The following is a 9223-nucleotide window of genomic DNA, read 5'->3' on the forward strand; positions in this document are numbered from 1 at the left end:
ATTGAACAATGAGATCACTTGGACTCGGGAAGGGGAACATCACACACTGGGGCCTATTATGGGGAGGGGGGAGGGGGAAGGGATGGCATTGGGAGTTATACCTGATGTAAATGACGAGTTGATGGGTGCTGACGAGTTGATGAGTGCAGCACACCAATATGGCACAGGTATACATATGTAACAAACCTTCACATTGTGCACATGTACCCTAGAACTTAAAGTATAATTTAAAAAAGGGGGGGCTATATTATTATTGGCAGCTAATAAGCAACTAAAATTGTAATGTATTTAATTTTCTTCCAAGTTTCCTATCTGAAAATAAAAGATAAAAAGAATGAGAGTCATATCAAAAGATCTAGATTTCAGCTACTCAGGAGGTTGAGGCACGAGAATAACTAGAACCTGGGAGGCAAAGGCTGCAGTGAGCCGAGATCGCGCCACTACACTCCAGCCTGGTGACAGCGAAACTCCATCTCAAAAAAAAAAAAAAAAAACACTAAGTTGTATATTCAGTCCTCAGGTAATTCATACTGACTGGATGCTGAAGAAATTAACATTGTTTGAGAACACACCACAGAGTATCCACCACTGGCACCAAAGGCTATCAAGACCCTCCAAGGTAAAAAAGAATTTAACCAATTATTTTGATGGGAATAATCCTGAAGATATTATATAGAAACTGCACAAAATATACTACTGATATCAAGGAATCTATTTAATTTAGATCTTCTTTAAAGAGTAACATTACTCATATACCCTGAGATTATAGGGTACCCTTAAAATTACTTTGCATAGATGAAAATTCACTAACAAGGGCGTGAAAAACTGTAACATGTCAAAGACTATGGGCGTAATCAAATTAATTGAGATTATTCACAACAGTGATAAATCAGACATTGAAACTTACTAACCTTCATTTTATTATTTACCCTACATTTTTATGTGCAAAATCAAAAGTTGTTTTTATCACAATATCTCAGAGAAAGATTATTAATATTAACACAGTTTTACAGAATTCAATTGACAAAAAAAATACATAGTGAGCTTCCCACTCTCTGCACAGGACAGGGTGCAGGAGCTTCTGTAAATACACTGTCCTTACTACCCAGGAGCCTGCAGCCTAGAAGTGGGAAAGAACTTGTAGAAAAGAAAACTCTAAAAGTTAACAATGTCATAAACAAAAGGCGCAGAGTGCCATGGAAGGTTGTTTGTTTGTTTGTTTAAGGAAGGAAAAATTGCACACAATTATTAGGATCAGAGAAAGTTTGGGTTAAATGGTATTTGAAGTGTCTTAAAGTCTGGGTAAGATTTTTGTATTCATAACTGAGAAACATTGCAGGCATATGGATCATATCGGCAAATTTGGTTTGGAAGTGAGGTTCAAGTGAGATAATATACATGAACATGTTCCGATTCTACATGCATCGGTTTTGCAAAGTTCTAATTTTAAGTGCATTGCTTTCAAAGAGCACTTGGAAACTTCAGTTTCCAGGAACTACTTAGTTCATCTCTAATTTTAACCTTAAAATATTCAGGAATTGTACGTAGTCAGGAATTCATATTTCCATTTTATAGCTGGACACAATATCTTAGTTTTCCATTACTCATAACACAATCTCTGAAACTGGGTAATTTATAAAGAAAAGGAATTCATTTCTTGTATTTATGGAGGTTGAGAAGTACCAGGTCAAGGGGTCACAACTGGTGAGAAACTTCTTGCTGGTACGAGTGCAGGGCATCACGTGGCAAGGAGGCTGAGTGTGCCAAGGTGCTAGCTCAGGTCTTTCTTCCTCCTATAAAGCCACCAGCTCCCCTCCCCTGATAACCCATTAATCCATGAATGGATAAACCAATCATGTCATGATCTAAGTCCTCTTAAAGGCCCCATGTCTCAATACTGCCACAGTGGGAATTAAATTTCAGCATTAGTTTTGTGGGGAACAAATACTCAACTGGTAGCCCCCAGCCTAACTGAAATTCAAAGAGGACAGAAAATTTGCCAAAGGTCATCACGCTAATGAGTGCACAAAGCATATTAGAACTCCTTATCGCTGCTTCCGTACCTAGCTAAGTATATGTGTACCACAATCCTGTTTATTCCTAAAATTTTAGTTGTTACCCAGAGGAAAGTAGGCAGACGAGATCAAGTCATGTCTTATCTTCGCCATGAAAACATTAAGGAAATGTTTTCTCATTTCCATAGTATTGATTTTGTCTTCACCTATTATGTGAAGGATTGGGTTTTATTTTACAGAGAATTAAAGTTTCAAAGGATGAATTAAATTAGCATGAGAAAGAGCATCTTATCACCTATAAAAATGTAATTAAAAACATTTTCTCAGGATTGCTTTGTGGGTTAAATGAGGTAATGGATATGAAAGACCTGGTGCACAATCGATGCTCAATTCGTGTATTTCTTCTTTAGCTTAATATGTATCAATGTGTTAGAAGTCAAGTGTCTGTTACATACTAATTACACAATTTATTTCATGTTATCCTTATTTAATTGATAACACCTTAGATGAACCTAGATAAAATTAATCAATACCATGCTCAACTATAGTGAAATTAAGTAATTTTGAATATAACATGAAATATTCCCCTTACTCTAATGAATTTCTAAAAAGACCTTATTCAAAATAGCATCCAGTAAACATCTGAGTGAAGACATTTTTGATAATTTTATGATGAAATAATCCCACCTATAGTGTTTAATTCCTGAGTTAACACCGACAAAACAGTTCAGTTGATCATTCATGAAACAAGGAACGGGAATTTGGAGGCTATGTCCAGCCTGGTCGTAAGTCAACAAGAGAAGCATCCATAAGTCATACCTGCATCACACGGGGAAGGATGGTTATTTGCAGTAAGCTATTTCTCAGAATATAAAGGGGTGGAAATATTTGTTTGCCATCGTTTTCCAGAAAAACAGGTCTCAGTAAAGTTCAACATTCTCCATGTTCATGGACTCCAATGGGTCAGGAATTTGGGCAAGACACTTGTCTGTGCTCCATGATCCCTGAGGCCTAGGTAGAAAGATTCAAAGCCTAGAAACAGCTTGGTGGCTGGGACCTGCAATCATCTTAAGATGTCTGGTGCCTGGGTCGGGTGACTTGAAGACTATGACTGCCAAGTGGAGCACCTCTCTATGGCCTTTCTGTGTGGCTTGACTTCTTCACATGATGGCAACCTCAAAGTAGTCAGACTCCTTACATGGTGGCTAGGGACTCCAAGCACAAGTGTTCAAATGAGTAAGACAGGAGCTGCAATGCCTTTAATGGTCTAACATCAGAAGTCACCGGGTGTTACTTTTCCAATATCTATTGATCAAAGCAAATACAAGCCCACCCAGATTCAATAGGAAACAAATTTGCCACCTTTTATTGAGGGAGGGGTGAGGGTACATTCATTGTGTAATAGCATGAGAAAGGGAGATTTTATTGTTACCTTTTAGAAAATATGATCTGCCACATTCATCAAATCTCTATTATATATACATCATGGGGATATTTATGTCTAAAATATGCAAGTGGCATGTTAAGTGAATTGGGGGAAATAAGGACCATTACAAAATGCAATGTCTTTTACCTTAGACTCAATAAAATTTATAAAGGCAATTTGAATACCCCAGGTAAATATTAAGTTGCATTCAATTATTTTTATTATTTTACTATTTCTATTGTTATTGTATAAAGTATTTTACAGAGATATATGTTTTTATAAACTTATGGAAATGTATCATTTTCATCTAAGGATATAACTTTACTGAGTTGGTATGTCACAGCCAAAATAACTTACAGTTTGTATTAAGGAAACTATATAAAAATTCTAGCCCAATCACAATAGTTATGTTCCTCAGATGAATTCCCCATAAAAACCGAAAAATTGGGAATAAAGTAGGATGCCCACTACCATCACAATAATTTAGCATTATACTGGCAAGAAGACCCGTTATACAACAACGACAAAAAAGCAAGCCCTCCTGAAACACATAAACAAATATTTAATCAATGAAGAACTCATGTCATGTCATGTCATATTCCCAGGTAGGAAGACATAATAAAGATATAAACCACTCAAGTTAATTCATAAATTTAATACAATAACAAAAATACAAGATTTCAGAGGGGAAAACCTAAACAAATTCATTCTAAAGTTTATGTGAAATTAAAAAATAATAGCCAAGTAAAACAGTCTGGAAAATAAAATCAAAGGGTAAAAGAGATTTTATCCTACAAAATATTAAAACGTATTATAAAGTGACCCAAATTAATATATAACTAAACAAACAATTGGTTTATAAAATTAAACTTTCACCTCATGTAAATTAAGTCAACTTGCTTTACTTGGGAGTACCCTGTGTAAGATACAAAATATTTGTGACATGTGTCTCATTTTGAAATTTCATTTATATGTTTCTTCATGTAAGTAGCTAATGTTGGCTAATTTAAGCCACTTCTATTCACAGCTGATCACATTTTTAATATCCAATGCACTGAAATATCACAAATTTCAAGTGTTTCTTACTAAATTTAATGTTATTTTACCCCAAATAATGATTACAAACTCTAAAATTAAATACATTTGTACTATTTGTAGGTTACCAAATCACCCTGAAAGCTGTGCTAGCTTTTATTTGAAATATTTTTGCATATACATTTAGCATTGATTCACACTGGAGTATTTAAACTTTTATATAGCATGTATAGAATATAGTGGAAGACATTAGAGCTCATCACCTTCCTCTGAAACAATTCAAAAGAGATCTTCTCTCCTGACTTCCATTTCAGTTCATCATGATTTCAGTACTCTATTCCAGAAATTGGAAACTCCTGTTTCAAAGCTTTATCTTCCTCAATCTCTCCAACCATTTTGGCTTCCAGGAGTATGATAAACTAGATATTTCATTATACCGTCATAGTTTAGAACAAGTACTTCCTCCATACAGTACATTCTTTAGGGCATCAGTGGATTCCCAAAAAGTGAGCAAAACTCCTATCCCTACCCACTTCAAAAGAAAAGAAAAGAAACAAAGCAAAACAAAACCACGCTAATCTAAATCATAGAAGAGATTGGAGACCAGATAACAATGAACCCTGGACAAAACAGAAGACTAGCACTGTCAAAAGGTACAAGTAAAGGTAGCTGAACCTGAGAGACCTGCACTGATCTGGATTCCTGGAAAGAACCTCAGATTCAGAGAGCACATGGCTGCCAGATGAAATCAATTGCAAATCCTCTCTGAGGAAGGTATCTCCGTAACAGCCCCCAGGCTCCCACTGATTATATTCAGGTAAACATGGCCTCATCATCAAATATCACCAAACACACAGTGAAATAACTCATCATTAGTGAGACTATGGGAAAACAATAAACAACAGATTTACGCACTAAGTACTTTGGATATTTGAAATATCAGATAGGGAATATAATGTTTAAAAATATAATGAATAGAAATAAAAGCAGAATCATAAAATGAGCAACCAAGAGGCTGTGAAAATTACTTTGAATAAAATAGAACTTGTAAAAGTGAAAAATTAATATTGTAATAAAAATCTGCCCTAGAAATGTATCTCACTGGTATATCTTTCTTTCCAATTCCATTTCTACCTTGTAGAAGTTTCTTATTAATTTACCTGTATTTTAAGAAAAAGATATGTAGTGCTAGGATGTGCAACCCAGATCCCCTATTTCAAGACTGCAGAATTAATTCCCCCAGCTGCCTGGGGTGTTGGTAGTCTGCGGGTCTCGGCTAGTCCCTCTCTGGGACTTGCACTTGACTAAAGAACGATGCCTCTGAAGGTCACATCCTTCTGGGAGCAGCTCACATCTAATAACCTGTTGCTGTCAGAATAAAAAGACCAACTGTCCTCACCCCAATTTGAGACATTTGGTAACAGGGTCATCCCAGCTCAAATTCCCAGAGGATTGACTGAGGTCTTTGTTATGACTGCCTTACAGTTCAACTGCTGTCCTTGCCCAAACCTGTTTTCTTCATTCTCCCAACAGGTGTTGATTCTGAGAGCACTTCCCAATAAGTGACCTGCATGCTCTGTCTCAGAATATGCTTCCTGGGGAGCCTGCTTGTGGTCTCAATTCACTCCTTCAATTAACTCTCTTCTAGCCTAATCTTTATAATTTGCTACCTTATAATCTTGTCTTAGATCCAACTAAAACTTTCAATAGTCTCCCATTACATAGCGCAAAAACACTATCTTTGTCCTGTATCACTTAAGACACTATCTGGAGTGTGGTGATTTCTTTCCCACTCTGTACGCCTATATTAGATCCCTTTTTTCAGACCTGTCATTGTGTTCTGTTCACTCACATTAATTTCCAAGTCATGACCAGTTCTCTATCTGGAATTAGTAGGCCTTCACCCCACCTCAAAACCTAGTTTTATATTATCTTCCCTTTAACGTACAACCTAATTTCCATTTTCTTTTAAATGCATTTCTTAGCTAGAACTGCTCAAACGTCTGATCCAGTGGCCTGCTAGAGTAATCCTGTATAGATTTGCATAGCTGATTGCAGATTTGGGGGGATTTTTATAGTCAACATCACATTAGCAGCTTGAAATTAGCCACAGTGGAAGTATTTATACCACAGAAACAAGCAAATAGTACAAATAAAGACTAACCTACTAGATCGTACCATTGCACTCCAGCCTGGGTGACACAGTGAGACTCCATCTAAAAAAAAAAGAAAATAGCCACTTGTCAAATCTTTTCCTGCACACCACCAAATTTCTGCTTCCTATTGCACGTGCCTCTGCTGCTCATCTGGCAACAAATTTCAACCTGAATGCTTTCTGATTTGCAGATTTGGTAGCCATGGCATCCCAAGTAGACAGCAGTATCTTTATGGCAGAGAGGATATTTTACACCAACTCATAAAACTTCTTTCCCCAGTGCCTTTCCATAGTAGGAATTCAATAATTGTTTTTATAAGAGCAATGAATCCTTCAGATTCATCCTTCCCAGAGAATACTGGGGGGAAAAAACCAAGCAAATGATGGGCATGAGCTTTATTTTTCTAACTCTGTGTGTGTGTGTGTGTGTGTGTGTATGCACGTGCGCGTGCGCGTGTGCATGTATTCCCTCTATACTTTAAATTATTTACCCCTGTCATTCTCCTATATTTTTATTTCAGTCACCATATCACGGATTTTTCTCATATCCAATATAAAAGCACTCTATGATTTTCAACTTCTATGACTTTTTCTCAGTAGATTATTTTCTTTGCATATATACTTGCTCTTTATTTAATAATTTAGCCTTCCTTGAAAAAATCTTTTTCCAATACTTATAACATATATGACTCATGGCCTTTTTCTCCCTGGATAATCATTCTTAACCAAAAGATGTCACTCGTCACACTCCTGTTTCACCTTTTTGCCAATTGGGAATGGTTTTTTAATAAGTTAATGATATTTTTTACTTACTGTTTAAAAGAATTAGTACAGCATGACAGCTGATTGCAGTTAATAGGATCTTCCAAGATAGCAATAGAAAATAAAGAGACTCATCTGCCTTTGTTTTTGCTGACACTCTGTACTGTGGCTGGTAGCAGCCGAGACAGGACAAGTCCTGCATATCACTTAAGATTGCTGAACCTTGTCAAGTAAGCTGCTCTTCTGCCGCAGGCTCCCAGACTGTGTGCTGTCAGCACTCTTTCACCCTGCTGGGTCAGCATCACAATAGAAATCACATTCCCTATCTCACTTTTGGGACCAGTGGGCTGAGCCTAGCTAAGTGGAGAACCCTGTGTGATTTAGGAAACCAGGTTTGGCTTGTGAGCTGCAAATTTGCCCTGACGTGGCCTCTTTCGATGGCAAAACAGTGCTACAGACACAACGTCCTGCCCCTCAAACAAGTTGCTTGGTTCTTGTCCTTCACTTTGTACACCTAATTTTCTAAATCAATGCGTAAGTGCTATCTCCAGAAATTAGACGATGTGTAAGATGCACAGAGTGTATTACTGCCTACATATTGTAAAGCTTCTAGCTCTGTTTTCTTACAGACATGTTCATCAAATCCCTGATGTATAAAGACCTTGCTTTAAAAGATTTCACTGTTGTGCTGTTTTGGAGTAGTTGAGAAGCACTGGGTCATTTGTGCTTTCAATATGAGCCAAAATGATCTGCTAGAATGATTGGTGCTATGTGTGTTAAAGTTATCACAGGTGCTGGAGGATCACTTAGCCAAGAAGTTCCTACCTCTCACTTACAGAGTGAGATATAGAGCTATTTTTTTCACTTCTAGTAGGAGTAAAGAAAGAGCACAAAACTGGGTCAAAAAACAGGAACACCTGACATATTTGTTAAGTACTGAACCTATGTTTGCTGTGATGCTTTTATATCACCTTTGGCAAGTGATTTAGCTTCTTTGTTCCCCAAATCTTCCCTGTTGCAGAGTTAAGACATTTTTTTCTTAACTCTACTTCTTAGGGTAAGTGTAGAAGGAGAAAGATGCCACTTAAACTTTTAGAGCCGCAGATATAAGAAATCTCTGAAAGAATGAGTTATCTGTCTCACCTTGATCTTTACTGGTCAAGACATTTACACAAAAATAATCCTTGGACTCCCAGTTTCAGTTCTGAAATGTAAAGAGTTTGGAAGTCATCAATCCCATGGTTACAAGAAGCAGCAGCTGGATAAACTAAAAATCAATTACTTTTCTTGGACTCATTAGAGAATTAAGGCTGCAGAACAATTGCCACCCCAAAATCTGTAGAAATGGGGACAGCTACAGAGTCACACTGAGATCTGTTACATGGAGCCAAAACTGCTGCAGTCATAAACTGGTCCAAACACTTAAATGGTAATTTTGGTCAACTGCTGGAGGCTGAATTCCTGGATATCACAGTCTCAGTGGAAACCCCTATACTTTTCATGGCTATTACCTTCAAGAATTCCAACAGGTCCTTATAGTAAAGATCCAAAAAAATCAACCTCATAACTCTAGCAGGAGGAATGAAAAAGTAATCATGATGAAACACACCCAGCGTGTTCTCCATAACAAAGGCCTACTCTTCAAGGGAAAAGAATTGACCAGAGATTTATTCCATATTAGGGAAAGGCATATCTCCTACTGCAGCCTTCTCTTTCTTGTCTCACCTAATGGGAGAAAAGAATACTCAAATTTTTGCAATCTACTCATCTGACAAAGGGCTAATATCCAGAACCTATAAATAACTCAAACAAATTTACAAGAAAAAAACA

The sequence above is a fragment of the Mandrillus leucophaeus genome, unplaced genomic scaffold, assembly GCF_000951045.1.
Source record: "Mandrillus leucophaeus isolate KB7577 unplaced genomic scaffold, Mleu.le_1.0 Scaffold774, whole genome shotgun sequence".
NCBI classification, from domain to species: Eukaryota; Metazoa; Chordata; class Mammalia; order Primates; family Cercopithecidae; genus Mandrillus; species Mandrillus leucophaeus.